The following is a 27,366-nucleotide window of genomic DNA, read 5'->3' on the forward strand; positions in this document are numbered from 1 at the left end:
CCAAAATAAGAATGTTTTCTTAGGAAAGAAGATATCATCTAAGAATCTATAAATAAAAGAATATTTCATCTTTCTAAAGGAAATGCCTCTTGCAGATCCACCATTACAGTTACACCCTTCTTGGAGCCTGACTCTGTTAACACAAATCCATACCCGCGTAGGCCCATTGAGTTTATCAGTGTCAGAAAGATTGGGACTTCGTATGGCTTACTCAGAAATGCTACACTTTGGCAAATGCCATTTGCAATCTTCAGTTTTAAGTCCACCTGCTACTGCAGCCAAGAAGCTCAAAACCCTTTACAAACATTAATGGATGTGGGGTTGATAAATATTATTTCTCCTGTACAATATATACAGAGCTGGCACAGACAGGGTAGCCCGTTATTTGCTGAAGCACCAGAAATAGAACCCAGACATCCTGACTCCCAGTCCTGTACTTTAACCACTAGAGAATACAGCTGCTCTGACTGAGAAACTGTCAGATTAAAATGCATCAGAGAAAGGATCTGAGAAATTTCAAATGAAAGCATGAAATTGTAAATCTGTCAAGATCTGTAAAATAAAAATTCTCTCCAAAGGAAGATTCTGACAAGATCATATTTTCTCATGCAACTGGAGCTGGAAACGAGGTTAGTCTGAGAAAAAACACTTGGCATAAGCCACTCCTGGGAGATCAGCGGAGGGGTTTTGACAAGGACTGTATCTCTAAGCCAAAAAAACCTACGGCCAGATCTCCTACACTGATCAGAAAACTTAAAGAGACAATGTCAAAGTTGGTACAGCAAACATATGAGCAATCTTAAAGCGAGAGAAATAGGATTAGTGTTTTTCTTTCTTTATTTTTTTCAAAAAGGGGAGCTGAAAGCTATTGGGGGGCGGGAGTGGTGATATAAAAAATTGCATGCTTTTTAACTAAGGATAAGCAAATTATTTTGCCTAATTCCAAACCCCCCTTTAACATTGTAGGACTGAAAGTTTAACTTCAACTCAAAGTTATTAGATTTTCAAAGTCTCTGCAAAGCAGAGTGTCAAAAGTGGCAGAGATGAGGGGGGAAACGCCAATGGAAAAATAAGTTGAAAAAAAGGGAGAGAGGAAGGAATGAAAAACAAATGCAGAAAATTGTTTAAAAAGAATTGGTGGGTATATTCTGATAAAGTAAATACTGTTCAAGATGGTTTTCAAAAGTGCCAGGAATCCACAAACCCTTTGAATTCAATGGCAATTGAAAGTACTCAGCAGAACCTCTCGGAGATCTGACCACTTTTATTTAGATGTTTAAGGTGTCAGACAAACCCACAACCAAACCAGGGCTTCTTGCTCTTTCCCCTCCAACAGAGCTGCAGTGAGTCATCACTGAGCCATGCAGATCGAGGGACGTGATCATTCCCCTCTATTCAACATTGGTGAGGCCTCATCTGGAGTACTGTGTCCAGTTTTGGGCCCAACAGTACAAGAAGGATGTGGAAAAATTGGAAAACGTCCAGCGGAAGGCAACAAAAATGATTAGGGGACTGGAACACATGAATTATGAGGAGAGGCCGAGGGAACTGGGATTGTTTAGTCTGCGGAAGAGAAGAATGAGGGGGGATTTGATAGCTGCTTTCAACTACCTGAAAGGGGGTTCCAAAGAGGATGGATCTAGACTGTTCTCAGTAGTAGCTGATGACAGAACAAGGAGTAATGGTGTCAAGTTGCAGTGGGGGAGGTTTAGGTTGGATATTAGGAAAAACTTTTTCACTAGGAGGGTGGTGAAACACTGGAATGGGTTACTTAGGGAGGTGGTGGAATCTCCTTCCTTAGATATTTTTAAGGGCAGGCTTGACAAAGCCCTGGCTGGGATGATTTAGCTGGGGATTGGTCCTGCTTTGAGCAGGGGGTTGGACTAGATGACCTCCTGAGGTCCCTTCCAACCCTGATATTCTATGATTCTATACAGCAACAACTCAGATGCCCTAACTTACTTTTCAGACAGAGCCTGCAGGGATGTGGCAGAAGATCATGGCTAAAATGACCCCCAGGCCCAGGTATTTCTCCGGCCCTGCTAGTACTGCAGATCACTGTGCAGCAGCACTACCTGGCCAAGACCCCTCCTGCTTCCTCGCAGTATATCAGACTCTCAAAAATCCCAGCTTGCGCTTGATTCTGTTCTAGTTTCAGTCTTGTTCTTGCCCTACTTTGACCTTGCTCTAGCCCTGTTATTGACCCACTCCAGTGTGGCCTCCACTCCCCAGCCTTCCCTGGACCTTTGGACTCTGACTTCGATCTTTGGCCTGTACCTGGACCCTGGCTATGATACTGACTTGGCTTGTCCCTGGACTCTGACCACCCAGCTTTGACCCCTGGCTTGTTCCTGGATTCTGGCTATGGTATGGATTCTGGCTTCACTCCAGACTCTGATCTCAGATCTGACCTCTGCCTATCCATGGATCTCTATTCCAGCGCAACTCTTGGACTAGTCACGACTCTACAATGGGCGTTGACCTCTGCTCTACCCATTAGGCATGACTACTGAGAGGCAGCACCTGACATAAGGTCTTAATGCCCCAAATATGCACCTGTGAAACTTTACATTGGTGAGTAGTCCCATTGAAGCTAACAGAACTATTGCCACCTGTAAAGTTAAGCATATCTGTAAATGTTGGCAGGATATGGACTTAAGTGCTTAAATGCTTTAAACTGGTTTAACCCTCACTTAAATCAGCTTGCCTTAACTTTGTTATTTACTGACGCAAACTAAACTGCTATAAGCAAGAGTTAAACCAGTTTAAATGTCTGTGCCTTAGAGATTTGTAGTGGATTAAAAGAGATTTAATTAAATCGGTGCATCTTTTATTAAAGACAAGGCCTCAGTGACAATGGGCTTGGAACACCTGCCTCATCCTTATTTGTCAAAGCTGAAGAATCCAACATTAGAAATTCTAAAAATCACTGACAAGTGCATCTTCTCAGTGATTCTAGCCATAATATTTAAACTTTTCTCTTGAAAAGCAACATTAAAGATCAACATACAAGTTTGTCATCCACTCTATGGCCTCCCGTGCCCTAGAATGAATCAAGGCTATCCCTTCAGAGAAGGATCTTAGAGGGCAGCGATTCACTAGATATTCCATGGTTTGGGTGTCCTCTCCACACTGGCTTAGGGGACTGTCCTTCGTTTTCCATTTCTGTAGTAGATGACTGCAATGCCTGTGTGAGGTTCTGATGCAGTTTGCTGTGACCTATATCTTATGTGGCATGTTGAAGTCAGGTGGTGGGTCTGTATGATCTGATCTTGATTCTTGACCCTGCTGTTTTCCCACAGCCTCTGCCACTTCTCTTTTGGTAAGAGTCCCAAGCTCTTAAGACCTGTGGTTTCTAACCAGAAGGGATTCCTAGACTTAAGGCAACATCTGGAGGGGGCATTGGAGATCTTCATAGATGGACAAGTCTGGGTTCATTACCCTGCAGTCATATTCTCATATTACAAGAGGAGGATGGAGGAAGATGGCAACTATCACATGCTCTTCCCTGTTAAGTGCTTCACCATGACCTATACCAGCAACATGGTGACTAAGTGCCAATTGGCAGCTTTGCGGTCTAAACAGCAACTCAAGCAACGACCGTATTTAGTTACCACTCATTTTGTCTTCATTATTAAAAATCTGGAAACTTCTCTCAACGTTTCAGCCTTTGTAAAAGCATAGAAATTCTGGACCTGATTCTCACTGCCTTGCACATTGTGTTATCAATTATCCCTGGGCAAAGTGGGTGTAAAAAGCTACCCGATCAGACTGGTAGGAATTGACACCCAATGGGCACAGATGTGAATGACTGCACAAGGAGCAAGGCAGTAGAGACTCAGCCCTTAAATGGGCTTCTGCTGTTTTTGTCTCACCCAGGAATGTAATCCAAGCCCCCCAGTGCAGAGCTTAGAAATACATATTTGCTTTACTCCCCTCTCAGAACTCACATTGTGATGATGGCCCTGACCTGGCTTAGCTACATACATACAGAGACTTGAGCTAGTTTCTGGCAGCTTCTCAGAACACAATGATCACCACTAGCGGGTTCACAAACTATTCTCCAATTCCTATACACTGCACTTATATTTCATGCTTTTTATATGTATATAACCTAGAAAGCTGAATAGCCACGTGGTTCTCACAGTTTATAAGTTTATTCGTCCTCTATGTAAATCATAGCCTTTCTCCACTCCGCCCTCCTCCTTTCGACTTCACATGTACATATGGCTGCACCAAAATCTCCTCCTCTCCATCCCAGAATCCCAGCCTCACAGAGGGGCTTCTGGAATATCCAGGAATCCAAGCCATTGACCCAAGGCACAGGAGACTCTGCTCTGTCTCTCCATCACCAGTTTTCCCTCTTTCTTGTCACAAATAGCATCCTATGCAATCTATCTACACTATGCAACCTCTGGTCCCTGGAGCACTAATGGAACAGCACTAATAATAAATCATAGATCCTGGCTTGAGACTTTCACCTTCAGAGAAGACAACTATCGTGGGCATTGTGCTGGTTGGTCAGCAATGGGGTTGGTGGTATTACAGGAACTGTGCCTTCTTGTACAGTGCCTAACACATTTTGGGTGCCACTGTAATATAAATATTCATTTAAACAGAAAAAAAACATAGTTCTCGTAACAACTGACACCAATGTACCACATAGAACTGAAATCTATCTACTTCTGGACACCAGAAATTTCACTTTAAAAGGGGTTCAAGGAATCATGGAAAGCATTTTAATACTTGCAAAGTCAACCTTGTTTTTCTGTAAATCAGAAATAAGGCAGCAGCACATGAAGCTTATTGAGCTTCTGTAATCTGCTTTGTTTTATTACTGAAATTTGACCACAGGCAACTTTGGGGAGGGGACTCATTGCAGGAGCAAATTCATTTCAAGTGAATTGAAAAATCCACTCTCAAATTTTCTGGTTGCCATGGCAAGTGTTAGCTACTAAGGCCTTCACAGATGTCAGACAAGTAAAGGACTCATTTCAGTTTCTCAATTTAAATGGAAAAATAAATAAGGTGGATTTATGGGCCCATCTGAACTGGACTCTTCTATGCCCCTCTTGTCAAGCTTCCTCCAGCTGGACACTCACCAGGCTGCTGTGGTTGGATCCACACACTGGATCCATGTGCTTTAAACTGCCCTTGGGTCTGGGTAGGCTCCAGCCACTCTTTTGGCCTCTAAGCTCACTCCGTGGGCAGAAACGCCTGTGTGGTAGCCCTTCTTGGCATTGGGACCTCATGGTCCAGCTGCCCTAGTCCCAAGACCAGTGCTCAACCCCTCCAAGACTCCCCAGTAGCTTATGCACACCCTTACCAGATCTTCACCCTTGTGGGGATGCTTGTTTATAGTTTAACCATTCAGGGATCTGTGATAGCTGAAGCAGCTAAGACAGATGGATTTCTAAATCCATTGCTCTTTACACAGCACAAGAGATACACAGATCCTTGCAAAACAAGAAACACATGTGTTCCATTCCCTGCCTCAGTTTCCTCACCAGTCAAGTGTCTTTTGGAATTTGGTCGGTACCTTCAGGGATCCCCTCTCCCAGACCTCACTCCTTTGGCTCAGTCACCAGTGAGACCTTGTCCTTCTATAACTTTAAGGAGCCCTTTGAATACTAAGAAGGTTATGAACAAAGGTGAGAACAGCCCAAGCCTCCTGATAAACTTTGAAAAACACTCTATGTAATTGAATAGGATTCTGTACCTTTCTTTGTTTTCTTTCCCTCATTTATCACTGGGAACGTTTGCATAAAAATGGGATCTGTGTTACTTAAGAATTCATTTGCTCATGATGCATATTCACAGAACCACAAGAGCTGCATTCTGCTGTAGTACCATGAGTTTCCTATAGAACTCAGTGAGAGTTTTGACTTTAGGCTGATGAAAAAACAGGTAGAAAAGGCAGAGTAGTTCATCTTGTCCAGCCTGTTGCAGTGTGCAGAAATGTTGTTCTGTCTAGGACAGGATAGTTACTTTCACAGCTATTAACTACTATATCGCAGACAGAAAGAGGGGCTTCAGGTAGGGAATGAACAGCAGACACATTCCTTAAAGAAATATACTGTAAACCAAATGTTGCTCTTATACCCACTCTTGATTATTATTTAAATAAATAGGGTTACCTGGGTGTATGGGAGAGCAAAATTTGGATCCTGGTTTTTTTAATGCAAAATCTTCTTAATAAAAATAAAAAAATAAATAAATAAAGCTTAGACAGAGAGACAGACAAGATAAGATACAGCAACAGAAAATACTGACGTGGACTATTATCTCAAGTTTTACACAAGGAATTTTTTTCTATTCAAAAAAGGAAACAATGTGACAGCGTCTCTTTAACAAGGCAGATATTTTCCTTGTTAAAATGGGAGTTGGGTATAAGCCACACTATGAGGATGTGGAAGTTTGTGGTTCAGACTCATCACAGATCATGAAGGGAACGCTAACCTCACACAGCTGTCACTCAATAGAATTCTTTTGTGAAACATTTGGTCTGGATGGCTGTCCATCTGCAAATCTCCCCAAACTTCAGAGCGGGGCAGGCTGCAGAAGTTACATGGATGTTGGCTCAGAAACAGATGAAACTATTTGGATATAGCTCTGTCTCTTATGGGGGGGTGCTAAATTACGGTTCAGAGGGATTCAGATATTGTTTGTTCTTTGCCTTTTGAGTTCTGCAGAGCTGACTCTTGCCCCTCACAAGAGCAAAATAGGCTGCAGGAATAAGGTCAGTGTTCAGAATCAAGAAGAGGAACAAGGGCAGTCAGCCTATGGACCATTAAATACATTATCTTAGGGGGTGCCTCTTTCCCCTCCTTCCCAGTCACATGGAGAAGTGCTAGTGATAGGCCCTCCCATTATTGTCAAGCATCAGTGTATGGGAGGGAATACTGACCGGTTTCTGGGGTTGCCATGGAGTGGGTTAGGTTAATGTTCTTTCTGAGTAGAGGAAAGCCCATAGCTGCAAGTTCTGAGTGCAGGAACCATCAGAGAACTTGTTTGTGGGGGAAGTATGGCTGCGCCTAGTTGGATTGAATGATTCCCCCCCTCCCCCGGTTCCAATTTTGGCCGTATGTCATTTGACTGTAATACGTTTGTTTAGAAATTAGGCTGAAAGAAGCTTTCTTGGCACTTCTATTTTAAAGCTCTGTTTGTGTTCCTTTGGAGTGGGCTTCAGAAAGCCTCATTCTACAATTATTTAACTAAGGCTTCAAACAACACCGGTACCTGTTGGCTGTCTGGACTCTTCCATCATGGAAGAACTTGTCTCTAACACCACTAATGGCAGGCTGAAGATGGGTGGAATATTCCTATGACCCTGAGAGTCCTATTGCTGGTTTTGCCTTTCATTGGCAGTCCCCACCTCCACCTCTCATTATGCCCCTCTGAATCGAGAGCACCCTCTGCAGCCCCACATACAGTAAGGTTCGTGGAGGGTGTTGTAATTTGGAGAGCGCCCACAGACTGTTCACTTACAAGTATTGTTGTTTTATCTTTTGAACAGTAATGATATTCGTTATGGCAAATGCTTTGTGTGTTCCAAAATGTTAATGAATGTCAAGGACATAAACATTCAAATGATCTTATCATTGGATCCCCAAGGAACAAGTGATAAAATATTTTCAATTTTTCATCTTGAATTGCAACAGATTAAGGTCACAATCCTGCAGCTCATTTTGTGTGGGCAGACTCCTGTTACCTGATGGAATTCTAGTGAAGCTAACAGGATTGCATGCAGGAGAAGGGGCACACCCATTAGGAACTCCTTGTAAAATCCTAGTTTAAAGCCCCAATCCTGTCAAAGACTTAGACTAGTGGTCTCCAAACTTTTTATATCACGCTCCCCCCCCCACCCCCCCGGTAATGTAATCTGTCCATGCTCCCCCAGGTACTGGAAGTGGGGCTGAGGCCAGAGATGTGGCTGGGAGCAGAGCCACACCCAGGAGCGGAGCCATGATTGGGAGTGGGTTGGTGGCTGAAGCTGGGGCCTCCGCTGGGGGGCAGGGCTGGGGCGGAGCAGAGCTGCGGGCAGAGCAGGGCTGGGTAGTGCTCCCTCCCAGCCCCCTGTGGGGTCTGGTCTAGGCACTGCCATGCCCCCAAACATTTCTCCACGCTCCTCTAGGGAGGTGTGACCCACAGTTTGGGGACCACTGATTTAGACACACACTTAACTTTGTGTACTGTGAGGAGTTCCATTAGACATAGTGGGATTATGCACAGTGTGAAAAGTAAAACACATTTGTAAAATTTTGCAGGATCAGGGCCTAAATTATTATCTGTGCAATAGTGGCTTGAGTTGAATTGTATACTGTCCATTGTAACTACCAACGGTAAAGAAAATGGTTTGCTAATACAAGTATAGCTTTAGCCCAGATCATTATACAAGAAAATGTAGAGCAATGTTCCGGATAAGAGATGCAGGATTTTCTTTTTGTTCTATTTCTCATTGTTCAAACAGTAAAAGGACACTGAATGCATTTTTCATAATTCCCCACAGTTGTTTATAATAACCCTGTGGAAGCTTGACATTGAAATCTGGTTCCTTAAGGAAAAAAATTCCCAGCTCACGCACTTGTTTTGTTATGTAAAGTTTTTTCATGAGCTGAACCACTGCCATTAGCACTTTTTTTTTGTCTGAAAAGCAAAAGCATATTTTGGGAAAACTGCATAGAGAGAATTACATGAGCTTTGCAAGGAAGATATAAAGAAAAGGTAGGTCAGAGGCTAGGTTGATCAACCATGACAATTTCCCTTTACATATATATTGGGATAAATCCTGTATGACTAATTTTAAAACACATGCAGGCTTTTTTCCCCCTGCTCTAATGTGAGCTCCAAATACTAATTAGTTGGGATTGTTTTACAGTCTGTAATGCAGCAACAAAGTCTCTTTGTTAAAGGAGCTGCGTAAAAATAGTAACAAACAACATCTGAATCCCTCGAAACCTTAGTTCAAGTTTAAAAGTATCGCCTGTAGTGTTTCCCTTTGACAGTGGTGATGACAGTGCACATTAGATAGAACTGGTGCTCTGTACTGCATGTCACTCCTCATTATATCAGGAGAATCCCTGCAAGACCCAGGTGTTGGGGACTGGAAGATTAGTACCAGCAAATGTAATCAGACTGAATCCTTAACTACAAATGTAAGATGCTAAAAAATATAAATGTTGTGCTTTCTTTTGCAAACCCATGACTGCTTTCACCATGGCCATGAGTCTTCAGGTTTAATTATCATAACTGTGGCTTAGAAACCACATGGCAAAGACTATCATTTCCATGACGTTGTTGGTTCTGGACAACATGCATAGTCCTTAGAGAACAGAAATTGTCTGACATACATGCACAGTCCCAATTACACAATCTTAAACCAACACAGAAATCTCTCTCCCTCCATTCTCTGCAGATGCTTTAGCTTTTTTCCTCAGTTACAGTAAATCCTCTCTAATTCTCCCTCATGACGCCGAGCTCGCCTGCAAATAAGTGAATGAATTTTGCAAGTGAGCGAACAAAGGGAATAAAAAAAAGAAGGTATAATGCTTCACCTAAAATAGACTTTATCTTGACATTTGCCACTTAGTTTTAATACTTCCTAATGTACTAGTCCATGTACAATGGTATATTTGCTAAAAATATAGTCTTGGTAATGAGATCTAGTAAATCTTTGCTCAGAATGGAAAAGAGACAGCCATTTTTGGTACTAATTATAAATGGGAACTCGTTTTTCTACAAACTTTTGGACATGTTGCTCATGTTTGAAATGCTCATAATGCTGGGAGCGGGTGAGTCACTGGGAAAGACTCAGGCCACACTGGTAAAAAAATAGGCACCTGGCTATATGAAATGGTTTTGGCGTGATGGCCAGTGAAAAGGAATTATATGGCTAGCTTTATGGAGGAATCAGCTAGGACTGTTATATTTTTTGTGTCTGAGTTAAAAGCTGGCTCCTAGGTTAGTGAGGTGCTATAGTTACAAGAAAAATGCAGAGAATGTAACATTAGATCCAATGGTTCTGAATTCCATTCCCTGGAACCCTAATCAGCTGCTGTGGATGACCTGATTCAGTCCTAATGTTTTTTTCCATAAGTCACTTAAAATGTGATTGGACAAAGCACTGAAGGATATACTGTAGACAACAATTCTGCATCATCAGAAGATTAGCTAGATGCTCTAAGTGATTCCTTCCATATCTAAATTATATAAAACCTCAGATGACTGCTGCTTGGATGTGTTTATACACACCACCTTGGTACATAAGTGTGACATCAAAATACAGTCCTGGGCTGTACTGAGAGGCTTAAATGCCTGCATAAACATGTTGGATGTAGCTGCTGAGGTCCAAAAGTTCTTTTCTACTTTGGAATTCAGACATCCCCATACTCTCTCTGTCTATTAGTTGGAGATTGCAGCTTAACAGTAGCTCTGGTTTGTTTGTGCTCCTTTTATGATCTTAATAACGTAAGGATTTGATTGCTGAACACAAGACAATGTTCTTGTTCTCAAAGCACAACACATGGGCTGGCCTGGTGAGTAATGATCCACAATGCCATTTAGAAGATCTGAGTTTCAATTCAGGTCACGGTTTTCCCCTCCGCTCTCAGGGGCTGAGAGTTTTGCAGAAGTGTTGGGCCTTATTCTCTAGCCCCTCACACCTTGCATAGTCCATTACATCTATTCAAATTGGGTGGAGAATCAGCATAAAACTGTACCAAATCAAAATGGTTGCATTTTCTACTCAGTAGGCACAGACACAGCCAATTACATGAAGAGAAGGGTCATAGAGAGTCAGGCCAAGAGTATTGTGTTGCTAGGATGAGGAAGTGTTTTTCATGCCTCATTGGCAAAACCCAAGACCCATTAAGTGGGTTCGGAAGAGCATCTACACCTCCCTCAGCAAGACGGAATGTTGGCCACAACAAACGGGTTCTCTGGGAGTGAGGCATAATTTGGAAATAATGAGGGATTCTCAGGACTCTGACAGTGATGCAAACACTTCCCAGCCCCTGTGGGACACATACAGTCATAAAAATCCCCAATAGGCTACTTCATACATAAAATGCCATCCTGTGCAGCTGAAAAATTAATTTAGGGGAAATGGCAGTATGACGAACTATGGAAAATATGGCTATGCAATCTTGATTTCATTTTTAATAATTTACATCACTGCAGGATGTAGCTTTACTGGACTGGTCTGACTCCCAGCTCTACCATTTGCCGTTTCGGGTTATTGAATGTTTTTTGTGAACTAAATTTTCAATATAAAAGTCTTTCTGCCTATCTGCTAGGGGGCACAGCTATGAGGGATTCAAACTCAAGGAATTTATGGAACGAGACACACTGTGCTTTCTCCCTGTGGAGATTTTATATATTGTCTTTCTTAAATTTCTTTAATTTAAAATGAGGCATCTTTACCGAAGTACATTTGGCTCTGTGTATGAAAAATGTAACAGTATAATCTACAAATGTTTCTTTTCCAATTTGTATCTGTTTTGAAAGTTTAACAAGATGTGTGTGTGCAGTTACACTAGCTGGTTCACTACAAACTAGAACAATATTCTCAGGTTGTCACTTATTAGATGTCACTCAGGCCCCAGTCTTGCAATCTGACTGCGGGATTGGGGGGTTTATATTGTAAGCTTGTCAGGACAAGGATCATTATTCTCTGCCAAGCACCATGCACAGCAATGATGCTATAGAAATAATAAACATAACCTTGGGGTACTATGTTTGGGCTAGACATGAGAAAACAGCAACTACGTATATTTAGGAAGGCTACATCTTTATTCCTTTATTCACTATCCTACCATGCTAAAACCTGATTTCTCAACATATCTACCAAGAGGGATTATTGTTTCACTTCTTGAAGTATCATGTGAGAGGAGGTGGGTACTTCTGATGCTGAAACTGGCAGACAGTACTACAAGGAATAGTTCATCACTATAAGTAAGCTATGGGGCAGTTAGACACAAGACTGGCCAATGTACAAATCAGTAGGTAAAGTACCTTTCTTCATATTTAGAGTGATCTGAAACTGTTGTCTCTGCTTGGTAGATAGACCCTGTATCCTATTTTGACATCTTGCCATGACTCTCAAGAAGGCTGCTGCTAGAACTAACAATAGAAATGCCTTTTAAAAGAAAAGCAGAGCAGAGGAATGGTAAAGAGGTGTCTAACCATATGTAGAGACTAGACACATTCATCCCACGCATTTATTTGGCTGGTCGTCTGGGAAATGCCAGGATTCTAAGAGTTAAACAAGATATAGTCTAGCATCTTAGCCAGATGTAAGACACCATCACACAATCTGGCATGCTTTTCTTTATTTAACTTTAAATTCATATTGAAGTGCTCTATCTGCAACTTTAACTATACTGTCCTTCCAATATGCCTCTACCTTGACTTCTACTAGGAGGGATCCCACTTATAGTGCTAACAGTGATGGTGGGTCTATTTTATGTGGACATCTGCCCACTGCAACGGGGCTGACCTAGCTCATTTCACACAGCCCAGCAGATGGTTATAACGTTCCGTCACCCTAGCCATTACTGGATTTTGCAACAGTGGCCCAGGCGTGAAAAGATTACGTTACTCCTATAGAACAATTATATTGAAATCTGAGAAATATCTGGATATTGCTTGATATGGTTATCATTTAGTTCAGAAGCCTCATTAGCCAATCAGATTATTCCTTGCCCAATTATATAAAACTTGGTGTTGTCTATTGTGCTGGGAAGCTGAGAACAACATTAATAAACATAGGAAGAAATCACCACATGAAGGGTTTTTCTTTCAGGCCTGCTCTGACCATTAAACAAGGCAGATGTCACTTCAGATACAAATCGTATTGTAACTCTAGTCCATTAGATTTCATTGCTAACAAGGGTTCTCACCTCTAACAGCTCACTGACGAATTTGCATAGACATAATTTGTTTGTTTTTCTTGTTTTTTGTTGTTGCTATGGTTATATTTTAAATTTGCATCCTCAAACTTACCTTGTTCTAACCCGTTCGCTGTCTAGACAGTCTGCTCTAGAGGACAGAAATTACAGATGCAGTGTATGTTGTAGCCTCAATTCCCAACTCTTTTTTTAGAATCAGGCAAACACAGTACATAGCCCAGTTTCTAGTCAGTGAATTGCAATCCCATTTATTTAATTATATTATTTATAATTGACTACAGAGCTATTATGGAGTGGTTCTCTATGTCATTGATGGTTGTAACTGTAAACTATTACATGATGTGCCTCAAAGACAGACTGAGCCCTGAAGAGGAGTGGGGTGTGTGTCCTACTTTGTACAGAAGTTTCAGTGTTGAAAATTTTCCAAGCAACTGCCTATGAGAAAGAAGCTGTTGGCTTGTTGTCATTCCTGTTTACAGTGGGTTGTGAATGTATGTGACTATCAGTGTTCTTATCTATCTTACCCCTATGTTACTTTCTTGCAGTGGGAAACTTGGCCCACTAGTTACCTGCAAAAATCAGGATGGGGAAACTGTTTAACTGGTGTGCGTATGGTATTTGCTTAAGTGAAGCGCTGGAAAGGGGAACAGGCATTTCCCTCCACCTGCGGCAAAGTGACTCACAGGACACATTGTCCATCTGGCCCATGAATCAGAAAGCACCAGGACCTCGATCCACAAAGAGACTTAGGCACTGCAATGCTGAGCATTGCAACACCTAACTTTCAGGTGCCTAGAAAAATCACAGGAGCAACACTGCAATCCCACAAAGCTGCATTAGGAGCCTAGGCTCCTTATACAATGCATGGGGAGAGACAGGCACCTTAGAATGTGATCTACAAAAGCCCAGTGGTTAGAGCCCTCTCCTGAGAAGTGGGAGCCCCCTGTTAGGTCCTTTCTTCCCATCAGATGGGGAGGGGGAATTGAATCTGGATCTCTCACATGCCACGTGAATGAGAGAACCACTGGGTTAAAAGTTATAAGGCAGCCACTACTACCCCTTCTTAGATTCATAGACTCTAAGGTCAGAAGAGACCATCAAAGATCATCTAGTCTGACCTCTTGCACATTGCAGGCCACAGAACCTCACCTGCCCACCCCTATAATAGACCCCTAACCTCTGGCTGAGTTACTGAAGGTTTAAATCTTGTGGTGGCCAGACTTTGAGTGGGACCCAGTCCTGTAGGCAGCCTTTGAGCACACGTACTATATCAGGCCCCACGTGTGAGTTAAGTGGATGAACACCTACCTTCCCCCAATTTGTGGATCTCTCTGGGGCTTAAGCGGGAGATAGGCATCTGGAAGCCTAGACTGAGTCAAGAGTCCACATGCCCAGAGGGAGAAACTTAGGTGCTGAGGGAACTTTCACCCTGAAAGCTTAGGCTCTGCGTGCGTTTAGGCACCTAAAGGGTTCATTGGGAGTTTTGTGAATCACAGTGGAGCCTAAGTGCCTTTGTGGATCAAGGCCCAGATTTTCAGGCTAGGACTCTGAGCAAGGGTTAATGGACAAGGCCCAGAAGCAGCTGGAATTTATTTGCCTTCCAGGAAAACATCCTGGTGCACATAAACGGAAGAGGAGTTGGCAGGTAGGTGCTGACTGCTAGGACTGGCTGAGAGCCAAGTAGCTATGTTGATGGAACATGCATGGTGAAGGGTCCCTTCTGAAATAATTGTGAATTTTTCCTTAAACTCTGAGGAAACGGAGTTTGAGAGACGACCCTTCTGCTTAACCCTGAGAGAGGAGAATGTAGGGCTTTGTTTGGCTTGGCGCTGAAGAGTGCAAAGGACCACATGCCCATAATGACAAAATAGCATTAGAGAGAATCTGTGGGTAGAATAAATCTAACATACAGCTAAGTCAGCTGTGACAACTTTTTAATGTATGTTTAGTCACTGGAGCTGAATATATCAGCTGGATTAAACTATTAAACTATTGCATTTCTGTTTGCAAATGTCTAACAAAACAGCAAAACTAGTCTTGCTATGCCTGATCTCACCTATCCACTTTGGAAAATTAAATTAAGAGACCTGGGTTGATTCAAAATAATTATTTTAATAGTGCCTGTGACTTCACCATGGCCATACATCCCAACTCTTTCCGATTTGATCGGTGTCCTTCCTTAGCAAGGTCTAGGCCTCACAAATCTGCATGCTGGAGCACTTAATTGGGGAGGGAAGAAGGACTATATTGAAACTGTGCCAGTGAAGAATGGACTTTTTGGGACAAGAAGTGTGAAGTGAATTTCCAGGGAAATACGTAAAAAGGTTAATGCAAATTCCCCACCTCTGGTTATGCAAAAATAAATAAATAAATAAATCAGTCTTTTGAAGCTATGTCCTGAAGAGTGGGTCATTGTCTGCTGATTACCTGTTCCTGAAGCCAAAATCAAAGCCCTGAGTTGTATATAGAAACAGCCTGTATTCTGAATTGGAAAAAGTTATGAACTTTAACCATGGGGGGAAAACCCAGTGTGTGATTTAATGGGCTGGCACTTACCAGAGCCCGAGGTTAGAGACTGGATGATTTCTAGCAAGCTTTTTAGCATGCATGTTCGTTCTTTAATTGTTTTTAATGTGTTTTCTCTGTAATGCTTTCACCTTAAAAATAAATGTGCTTGCTTACAAAGAGCTGTGTGGTAATGCATAACTGCTAGCAAATACCCTGGGCATTACCTCTGGAGAGAAAGCAAAGTGCAGACGTTGACCTGTTTAGGCAGTCTGGCTTGTTGGGAATATCACAGTGTAAGGCACGGAAATGTGCAGTGTGGAAAAACCCCAGTCAGGAAAGAGACCAATCGAGAGAGACGTGGGTCTCTTCTCAAGAGAGGTGATCTCTAAGGAGCAGGGAGCCTAGAGTGGGTGCCTTTGGTGGACCATGGATGGGGAATGCAGGTGCAGTTGCCCTGAACAGTGATAATATCTCAGACCTGGAGGCATACTTCTAACTGTAAACCTGTTTTGTAATTTGAAAAGGTGGCTTGCCATGCAAACTTCTCAGCTGACTGTAGGCTAATTATTGTATTGATAATTAGAGGCTGGGCATTAGGAAACAATACAGGAATGGAAAACTAGAAAGAGTGAGGCTGACAGAATTGTGAATTGTATGAGCAGAGAGATAGTGCCAATGTGGTCTTCCTGTAACTGGATGAGATTAGGCTTTGTCTGTGCTCAAAAGGTTTGCCGGTATAGCCATATTGCAAAACCTTCTTAGTGGAGACTAAGTTTATACCAGCAAAACACTCCTTTTGCTAGTAATAGCTTACAGCAGTTCTTTCAGCAAAATAAGCCATACCAGCAAAGAGACTGGTTTTGCTGGTATAAACTGCATCTACATAAGTGTTAGTCTTTATTATTTCAGGACCCTACTGCCAGAAGACTGCAAGGAGCTAACAGAAGTCTCCCAAAATTCCCTCAGTATAGCCCATCTATCACAGAGACCACAATTTAAACAATCGATTCTTTATTAACTTGGGAATTAGGAATAGGATAGGCAAGAAGGGAATGGGGAGGGAGGATTAGTAATACTGAACAGATTTTATAACCCTGCACTATTTCACAGAGGGATTACAAAAGGGTAAATGATGGCTGCTCTATTCTGTGTCCAAATGCTGCTGCTGCCGAGACCAGGATTCGATGGATGACTCACTGGACCATGATCACCACTGGAACAGGACAGGACAACCGCACCGGAGAATGACGGTGAGGAATCAGGTAAAAGGCCTAACTAACTTCCCACCCTAACCTCTTTTGTGACATCCTATCCGTGAGTAGGAGCCCTAGCCACTCGAGATAGAGACCCCATGGATGGACATATGCTTCCCTTAAAATAATAAACCCAATCTTTCCCCACACAATTAGAGTTGAGCTGTTATCTAGGCAGATAACTGGTGTCAGGTCTCTTTCCAAGCCACAGCTCTGGAAAGAACCTCCTCCCTTCTCTCCAAGGTAAGAGCAGAGGAAGAACCCTTTCCCGCTCTTTCCCAGCCTATACGATCCCTCCCGTTGCCTAGCAACAAGCCACCAGATTTCCCGCCTTTTCTCTCCTAAGAGAGCAAGGAGGCCGTCTAACATGGCAGACTACTTGTCCTTTACAAACCAAGATGGAGGACAATAAACAAAACCATATTAAACACCATTACCAAGTATCATGTCATAATTTGATTGGGGTGGAACTCACATTAGGGCCTTTGCTGACATAGCTGTGATGGCCAAAAACACCAGCACACACCCCCTAACCAATATGGCTGTACTGGCAAAACGTTAAGTGTAGACCAGGCCACGCTCTGTTCTAGTAAACTGTCTTTTTTTTGTCATTACCACTTACTTGTATGACCATAACCAGAGCTGAAAGTAAGCCGGTAGGCCCCGGTACGGTGTACCGGTAAGAGCCGGTGCGTCGTACCGGGACCGGCTTTCCCAAAGGGCAATTTAAAACCCTGGGGCAGCGGCGACGGGGACTTAAAGGGTCCCGGAGCTCCAGCCACTGCTACCGCCCCAGCCCTTTAAATCCCTGCCTGAGCCCTGCTGCCCGAGCCCTAGGGTAGCGGCGGCGGGGCTCTGGCGGGGATTTAAAGGGCCCAGGAGCTCCAGCCCCCGCTACTGCCCCGGCCCTTTAAATCCCCGCCTGAGCTCTGCTGCCCGAGCCCTGGGGAGGCGGCATAGGTGGGGCTCTGGCGGGGACTTAAAGGGCCCTGGAGCTCCAGCCCCCACTATCTCCCCGGGGCCCTTTAAATCCCTGCCTGAGCCCGGCCGCCCCTACACCAAGGCTCGGGCAACAGGGCTCAGGCAGGGATTTAAAGGGCTTGGGGCTCCGGCAGCCGTTCCCACAGTGGAGCCCCAGGCCCTTTAAAGCTCTGCCAGAGCCCAGACCCCTGGGGTAGCGGTGGCAGCCGGGAGACCTCAGGGCTCCTCAGTGATTTAAAGGGCCCGGGGCTCCGCTGCGGTAGTGGCAACTGGAGCCCTGGGCCCCTTAAATCGCCCCCGAGCCCTGGGGCTCCCTGCCGCCTCTGCAGCTGGTAGCTCGGGGTAATTTAAAGGGCCCCGGGCTCCCAGCCGCCACTACTGCAGGTGAAGCCCTGGCCCTTTAAATCAAGATTTAAAGGGCCTGGGGATTTAAGGCCACGCCTCTTCCAGTTGAGGCCACACCCCCTGCTCAGGACTCCGGCGTACCGGTAAATCCTCTAACTTACTTTCACCCCTGACCATAACAGCCATGAGCCATAATCATGGACCAGGACTCCATTTCATTAAGCGCTGTGCAAACAGAACAAAGACAATCCTTACTCCAAAAAGCTTACAGCTGAAGTGTAGGGAGTCTCTTCTACCTTCACCTAGCTTAGCTAAGAACTCTAACCCTGGAAACAGGGGTGCTGGAACGGGGAGGCCCAAGGGACCATTGTCCCATCACTTTTTACTGGCAGTAAGGGTGAATGACGGGGGCGGGGGCATGGCCAAGGTTCAGAGCAGTGGCCCCCCACTTTTAGGCAGGTTCCATCACTCCTGCCTGGAAAGTGTTGTATCTGGTGCAGAATATGGGATAATATCTAGGGGGATTATGGGCCACCACCAGTCCAGGTTTTCTTATTTTTTTTTTAAATATTTCTGACAGATAGTGATTCAAATAGGACTCTAAAAAGAAACTCTGTACCTCTCTGTCTTATGTGTACAAGAGCAATTTCAAAGCTGCATTGATTTATTTAGGATCCTTTATCTTTATACAGGAAAACATAACACCATAAACTCAACAGTTAAGGGTACTGAGAAACGCAAGAAGGTAGAGGCTGATGATTTTGAATAAAATGCCCAGCATGTACACACACACAAAATGTATTCTAGAATAGATTATTTAAAAACTAGAGCTTTGAGAGAGGAATCAATAGGACAAATCTACCAACACAACCAAATAGCGTTTCAAGACTAATACTTGGAAGTATAAAACTCCCTAGATTTTGGACCACATATAGTATGTTATCAATAACTTGAATGATGCAACATTGTGGAAGTGCACAGATCCTTCTGCACTTTTCAGCCATCTTTATCAGCTGTTGCTTTTCCAGTTATCCTGGAGTGCAGTGTATTACCATGTGTTCTAAACCTAGGCCGCATAAGCTGGGATCCACATGCAAATCACTGGGGGTGAGAGTTGTGGTCAACTGGTTCTACACAGATTTTAAAAGAAAAAAATTAAACTATGAATTTATACATTTTGATCCTATGGTGAAACTGAATGATACATCTTCACCACATTCATTTAGTGGACTCAAAGCTGCATACTAGTGGGTGTGGCCACCTTCAAAAACTAAAGCTGCACCTCCAGAAGTTGACTCTGGAGAAGCAGTGCAGATCTCCCGAGCAGCACTTCTTCCCTGCAGCCCTCACAGCAAATGATACTGACAGATGGGCTTTGTAAAGCATTGTTACACTTGAAGTAATCTATATAAATTATATAAACCTGTGTTTATTAATATCTGATTAAAATCTTAAGTAATTTATATGCAAATTTACTGCTGCCTTCAAGATCTTGGCAAATTGCCAGATTGGCTCTTGGTGTGGCTAAAAATGATAAATTACTGTTCTTAGCAGTTACACTGCTCTTGTGTTTTTCATATACACATTAAATGTTATTAAAAACTCATCTGAATGTTAAACATACCATAAAACATAAGATCAGCTATACAAACAGCACATCAACAGCAGAAAAAGAGGCATAACTGTCCAATATAGACGTGGCTGTGAAGCGGCCATCTGAATGAGGTTTGACAGTCATACAGTGTCAGATCCTCAGCTGACAAAAACTGGCATAGGTCCACTTATACTAGCTGAGACTCTGTCCTTCTATACCTATGAAAGCCCACGTACTATGTTCCTTTATATAAGCTGATGATCTGGCTCTGAGTATAGAAAAAAATTCTATGCAAGAAATGCTGTTTAATGTAAGGGACAAAAGGAATGATCACTTTCTATAAACTCTTGAAGAGAAATCATGCTGACAGTTTCTTAGCCACTGGAGTAGGTGGGTAAGTGGGAGGGAGCCAGGCTATATGAAATGATTAAGGCACAAAGGACAAAGGAAGGAACGGGCTAGGTTTTATATTTGTGGCCAGCTAGTTAAAGGTATGTAAAATGCTTTGAAGATCTTTTGTGTTGGCTGCCCCTGGGCCACTTCCTACCTTCCCCTCAGGTTGTACTTGGAGCCACTGGGGGTCCTCTGGTTCATCGAAGTAGAAGGCCAGTGGCAGTCCCAGCAACTCCTCAATGCCTTTGTCAGCAGGTGGCTTCAGCAGCTCTGCCCAGTCCTCAGCTCAGTGGGAGCCTGCTGCAGTCTCCTAGCTCAGGAGCAAGCAGGATATGTCTGTCTCCTTTCACAGCTGCAGCCCAACTGAGCTCCAGGCCCCAGCCTTTATACTTCCTGTTCCACCCCCTGACTGCTGGTGGGAGGGGTGAGCACAGCCTGGTCCCTACCCTTAGTCACACTGCCTCACTACATGCCGTGTAGACATAGCCTAAGATATAGATGTCTGCGGGCCCCAAACAAACTCTCAGTCCAACAGCAACAGACCAGAAATACAAGTATGAAGTGACAGGATAGTGCAACATAAACACTTGACCCTTTGCTAAAGAGGGACCTCAGAGAGATTTGGTCCCCTGATATAAATCCCTCCTGGAGTTTTCCCAAATGTGTGAAGCTTTGCATCACCCCTTGTGTCCAACTATCTGCAATTTACGTAATCTATCCTAAAATTGCACCTCACACCAAATGTTGGTACTTAACGATTGTATCCACCATCATAGATCAAAATTGCTGTACACAGAATTTCTTTTAAAGCTTAATTTATATTTTTTAAAGTACTAAAAGTTGTATCTAAATATCACTATCTGTGCTCACAACTGGTCTATGTAACCACATGTTTCTGATTGATGGTACATTCATCCTTTTTCTGTATGCCATCCATTGCTTTGTTACAAGCATTTGTTGCATCTTATTGTGAATTAAACTGTAAGGAATCTGCAGCAGGGATGGCCTTTCACTATAGTCTAAATTTTCAAAAGCAACTAGTGACTTTGGGCACCCACCTTGAAATATCTTTAGAGGGCCTGATTTTTCAAAGGCTAAGTGCTTGATGCTTTCTGAAAAAGAAGTGCCTTAAAGGATATGGAAGACACTCAATCACTCGTTACTTTTGGAAAATATATAATACTATATGCCTGTGCAGTGGTAGGTTACACAAGCATAATGAGGTAAAGACTCCTTTGGCATTACTGTAATAGAAACAAATAAAAATTGCCGTGATGTCCACAAGTAACTTAGGCAGCTGTAACAATTGCCCATCATGCTGACTAATCTTGTCTCATTGTTTCCTTGTACTCCCCTGTGTGTATCGACGTGGTCTCTCTTGTATTACAGTTGGCGTGTAAGCTGTTTGGGGCAAAGTCCATCTTTATTCTGTATTTGTACAATGCCTAACATAATGATATTGTGGTCTATGACTGGAGCCCCTAGGTATTGCTGCAATAAAAAATAATAAATACTAATAACTAGGAATAACTGAAGTTTCAAATTGTTGGCAAACTCAGAAAGAAACAGGTTTCTATGAATATATTAGACTTTCCATGATTCGATTTATTTTTAAAAAGGTAAGGCCTTTACAATGGACGAACTCTTGTTTTATCACAAATCTCTTTTGCTGAGAGAAAATGGTACATTCCTCTATGAAAATGTCACATTTCCACCTAGGGCAAATTCATGGACATGAAAATTTTCCTTCTTGTTGTAAATTTTCATGAATTTGCCCTAGGTGAAAATATGACATTTTCACAATGAAGAATATCTCAATTTTGCTGAGACTAGCAAAATAGCAGCTTTCTGCTTGAAAAAGTTTTTTTTTACTACAAAAAAGAGACTGAAATTCAGCTCTCACAGTTGTATTTCTCTCCCTTCCCCCAGTTTTGCCCCAATAGCTGTGCTCATGTGTTTCAAACAGCAGTAGGTCAAAATGCACTACAGAACTTTTAGCTCACAGTAGCAGGCTCCATACATCAACAATGTGCAACACGCTAGAGTGCTATAAACTAACACGCCGACCTGCCACACACTAACTGTCTATATTAGACAAGCCCAGCGAGACTTTCCCCTGGATGAAACTTCTAAATGCTCATCAGAATACACACTTACATAGGCAGTGAGAATTTGTAGCTTCATGCAGCTCTACACTTACATATCAGCATTGTTACAATAACTTTGAAGCACGAAAAGCGGTAATTGTGGGCCAGATACTATAGTCCATATTCATTCATACAACCACGCACCCCTCCCCCAAAGTTGTGGTAAGATTTCCCTGCCTCTGGACTGCAAGATGTAGCTTTACATGACCCTAATAAATCTTGATTTTTGGAAAAAGTAATCGAAAATTTTAGTTTTCCATCTACTGTAAGTATATCCTATTAAGTCTCTGTGCTTCACTAGTCAATCCAGTCTGCATGGACACTGCAAAGTCAGCCAAAACCTAATCTAAGCTGCCACTGTCCAAAGCCCAGCTCATATTTCCAATGCTACGGAGGTGGGGGAGAAAGAAAGAGAAACACCTCCCCAGCTTTCACTCCACTGGTTGCATCAAATGGCTGGCCTCTGTGATCCTTGGGTAACTTAATGCATTCTCTGTTCTCTCTATATTCGACTGTGCCTTAAGCCACAGTAGGGGGCGTAATGGATGCATACCACCCCTGGGAGCACTAGGAGGCATTGTGCCTCAGGTCTGCAGACCTTCAGGAGCATAGTTTCTGTGCACCCCTGAAGACAGCGTAGTGGTTATTCCCTCCACACACGTACCTCGCTTCTCTATTCGTTGTGGAGAATGCAGGCTCTCTGCCTTGTCCTTTCTGGTGAATCTAGCACTGTCATCAGTACTCAGCTTGAGTAGTAGTCAGAGCCATTCCTTGGGTACGCGAATTGGGGCGACCACTCCATGCCCTGTGCTTTGCGGGGCCCGGCGGGCCAGTGTGATTGGCTGGTGCAGTGGGTTCTGGAAATGATGGGTCGGTCCTGGAAGTGACAGATTTGTCACTTCACCCCAGGCCCCGCACTCCCCTGGGGACAGCCCTGGTAGTAGTGTAGGGTGTTCAAAGACTATAACTGTGCCGAACCCCTCTGCTACTTCACTTGCTCATGCTGTTACCAGCATAAATTTTAAAACCTTAATCAGAAATTTCATACTGTTTGTCTTAATCATTAGCATGAAGCTTTCCCCCTTTCTTTACTTAGGGCTTGATTCTTATTCCTGTGCAGAGTCTGAGTGAAGTTAATGGGACTTGTCAAGGCAAGCAGATTCTTATGCCATGGTAGATTTCTTTGAAGAATTGTGGCCATCATGTCCAATCCTGTCAGGTGCTGAGTATCCTAGATTCCCATTGCCTTCTTAGAGAGGCAATGGACATTGAGATACACAGGCCACTTTGTAGGGTGAAGGCTTAAAATCTATCCCACCTCCTTCTATGATATCACAATTCTCATCCAAGCTATGAGTGTGAAACAACCTAGCATTTAGCCTAGTTGCTATAGAAATATACACAGTTAGTAGTCTGTAAGCCAAATAACATTTCTAATAAAACGTTTATAACTGATTAAATATGATTTTATCAATATTTCTCAACTGCAATTTTTTGGGGAATGAATTGCAATGCACATCGAACAAAGAGCGCTAGGGGGTAGGAATAATGTAGGTGCAAACTGAAAGTTTTGTCCATGCACCTTCTAATGATTTGTGATCACATGTAGAGCTGGAAAAAAATATAGACCCATAGTTTATTTGCTGAAGAATGAAGTTCCAAGTTGACCAAAACTATTTGCAAATTCGGGTGAAATTCAGCAAGTATTTTCAGCTGTGAATTAAAAAAACGTGTCAGATTTTGTTTCCACATATTTGAAATAAAACATTTTGGCTTTGTCTTGAAATGATGTTTTGTTTTACATTTAGCTAGATTTATTTAAAAAACAAAAAGGATGAAAAATGCCTGGAAATGAAACAAATTAGTCCAGGATCAAATGAAATGTTTTGTTTTACCTGCAATGATTTTCTCTTTCTGTTTTTGTTCACATGAGAAACAAAAATTTCTGTTTTGAGTTGACCCACAACTAATTTTTTGAGGGGAGGCAGGACTTTTAAGCTCTGCTACTGATCCAAAAAAAAAATCTGTTATTTGCTCAGCTTTAATTACATGTTCACCATCAAGAATGGGGAACTGGACTTGTGACCTTCTGCTTCAAAAATCACAGGCCTCTACTATCTGAACTGAAAGACCAGTCAGTAGAAGTAGGGCTTTTATTTTAATGGGAGTAAAAGGGCCTGGGTTCATTACTACATCTAAGGGATCCTTTCTAAAATATGCAAAACATATGGCTCAAGCCTCCACCTGAAGCCTTATTCACTTCCAGGTTTCAGGAATCCAAAAATTTTCATTCCCCATGTCTCCGTTACAAGTGTGTCCTTCCCCACTCGCAAACACTCTTTGGGAATCTGAAATCACAGCTACCTTTCATTTGGCAAGGAACACAATAATTACATAGTGTGACAAAGCTCTGTCCTTGCCTCCGTGGGTCCCGCGTTTCCTGGCGGATTTCGCTAGCCTCAGAGGCTCACCATGACCCTGCACGTAACCCTTCTCTCTCTAGAGACAAAGGTCACAGTCTACTGAGCCATTTTCATCATAAGCCAGCGAGGGAGGTGAGGAGAAGTTATCCTTCCTTGCACAGTCTCTGTTGTCTCCCAGTCTCAGTGATTAATCAGGGGGGCAAAGGTGGGGGGGGAACCTGGGCCCACCCTCTATTCCGGGCTCCAGCCAAGGGACCCTAATATTATCAGCTATGGTAGCTGACCTTTTAGAAACATGACATGTACAATTCCCTGGGCTACTTCCCCCACAGCAGCCCTCAATTCCTCAAGCTCCACTTCACCCTTACCTGTGCCTGATATGGTGTGTACTACTCAGCCTCTCCAACAGCGCAACTTCCTCCCACAGCTCCTGACACGCACACCCACCTGACTGACTGGGCGGCTTTTAACTAGTTTCAGCCAGCCCCTGATTGGCTTCAGGTGTCCCAATCAACCTAGCCTTCTCCTTGCCTTCTGGAAAGTTCTTAATTGGCCCCAGGTATCTTAACTGACCTGGAGCAGCTGCCATTTCACTTATCCTGGTACCAGGGATTTGTTTAGCCTGGAGCTAATATATCTATCTCCCACTACTTTTCCATAGCCATCTGGCCTTGCCCCGTCACATATCCCACCCCCCCGTCTGCTCAACACCATAGAGCTGGGCAACTTTGGATGCCAGGCAATATGCTCATGACAGACCATCAGTGTTGCCATCCAGCCCTGTGCCGTATGTGGAACTGGAATGGTTGGAGGGATAAGAACCACCTGGTGACCCTTGCATTCTTTTCCTTATTCCGCTGCATCCACTGGAGGGGTGCATGGTCCGTCACAAGAGTAAATCACCGGCCTAAGAGGTAATAACGCAGTGTCTCCATAGCCCATTTGACAGCAAGGCATTCTCTCTTGACTACTGCGTATTTCTGTTCTCTTGGGAGAAGCTTTCTGCTTAAGTAGAGGATCGGGTGTTCCTCTTCTCCCTCCATTTGTGACAGAACTGCCCCCAACCCCACCTCGGAAGCATCTGTTTGTAAAATAAATTCCCTGTTAAAGTCCGGGGCTACGAGTACGGGGTCATTTCAGAGGGCCGTCCGAAGGTCTGTAAATGCCCCCTCTGCTGCGTCGGTCCACTTTACCATGTCTGGGCCTCGGGCCTTCACCAGGTCCGTTAGGGGACTTGCCCTAGTGGCGAAGTGGGGAATAAAACATCGGTAGTAGACTACCACGCCTAGGAATGCATGGACCTGCTTCTTTCGGGTCAGCCGGGGCCAGTTTTGAATTGCCTCTAGCTTATTCGTTTGGGGCTTCACTATGCCCCTTCCCACAATATATCCCAGGTACCTAGCCTCTGCTAGCCCTATGGTGCATTTAGCGGGATTAGCAGTGAGGCCAGCCCGCCTTAAGGTGCACAGTACTGCCTCAACTTTCTCCAAGTGGGTTTCCCAGTCTGGCGTATGGATGATGACATCATCTAGGTATGCAGCTGCTGGAATGTGGCTGGGGCCCCATGTAGCCCAAAAGGGAGGATGGTGTACGGGAATAGCCCATCCGGGGTGGAGAATGCTATCTTTTCTTTAGCTTCTTTGATCAGAGGAATCTGCCAGTACCCTTTTGTCAGATCCAGTGTAGTCAAGAATCGGGCACTACCCAGTCGGTCAACCAGTTCGTCGATGCGTGGTATGGGGTATGCATCAAACTGGGATATTTCATTCAGTCGGCGAAAGTCATTACAGAATCTCCTGGTACCATCAGGTTTAGGCACTAGAACAATGGGACTGGACCACTGAGTGTAAGATTCTTCAATAACCCCTAATTCTAACATTTTCTTTACTTCGGCCTTGATTTCTTCTCTTTTGGCTGCTGGGATTCGGTAGGGTCTCAACGTTACCTTGGCTCCAGGGATCATGCGGATATGGTGATAGGGCTCAGTCGTCCACCCTGGTTTTGTAGAGAACACATCTTGGTTGCGATTAATCATGTCGGCTGCCTCGATCTTTTGGATCGGCGTCAAGTCGGATGATATCCTCACTTGCTCGTGTAAGTTATCCTCCTGGGGAAGGGTCTCCTGCATGACTAAGCATGCCTCTCGATCATGCCAAGGTTTTAGAAGATTGATGTGGTAAATTTGCTCTGATTTCCGGCGGCCTGGCTGCCGTACCTTATAGTTCACCTCTCCCATGGCTTCGATTATTCTGTAGGGTCCCTGCCACTGGGCCAACAGTTTACTTTCTGCTGTGGGCACCAATACCATTACCCGATCCCCTGGTTGGAACCGTCGAAGCTTCGCTTGGTGGTTATAATGGGTTCGTTGGGTCTCCTGTGCTCTCTCCAAGTGTTCCCGTAAAATGGGCTTAACTCGGGCTATCCGATCTCTCATCTGCAGTACATGCTCAACTATATTCTTTCTGGGATTTGGCTCCTCTTCCCAGGCTTCTCTGGCTATATCCAATATGCCCCGAGGGTGGTGCCCATATAGTAGTTCGAATGGAGAGAAACCCGTGGAGGCTTGCGGAACCTCCCGGATGGCGAACATGAGTTAAGGCAATAGGTATCCCAACCTTTCCCATCCCAGCTCACCACTTTCCTGATCATGGCCTTGAGGGTCCTACTGAACCTTTCCACAAGGCCATCTGTTTGCGGGTTGTATACAGAGGTCCGTAGGGCTTTTACATGGAGCAATGAACAGAGATCTTTCATCAACTTGGACATGAAAGGTGTCCCTTGATCAGTCAGTATCTCCTTGGGTAGCCCAACCCG

General features: G+C 43.7%; 1 long non-coding RNA gene across 1 annotated transcript in view; it reads right to left on the minus strand.

Moving 5' to 3' along the window:
* Window positions 1–20,329, minus strand: part of LOC119565222 — a 35,385-nt gene extending 15,056 nt beyond the window's left edge. Inside the window, exon 1 of the long non-coding RNA XR_005223865.2 lies at window positions 20,137–20,329. This is a non-coding gene — a long non-coding RNA (uncharacterized LOC119565222). The remainder of the gene's footprint in view (window positions 1–20,136) is intronic.
* Window positions 20,330–27,366: the final 7,037 nt, after the last annotated feature.

This window comes from Chelonia mydas, chromosome 1 (genome assembly GCF_015237465.2).
Source record: "Chelonia mydas isolate rCheMyd1 chromosome 1, rCheMyd1.pri.v2, whole genome shotgun sequence".
NCBI classification, from domain to species: domain Eukaryota; kingdom Metazoa; phylum Chordata; order Testudines; family Cheloniidae; genus Chelonia; species Chelonia mydas.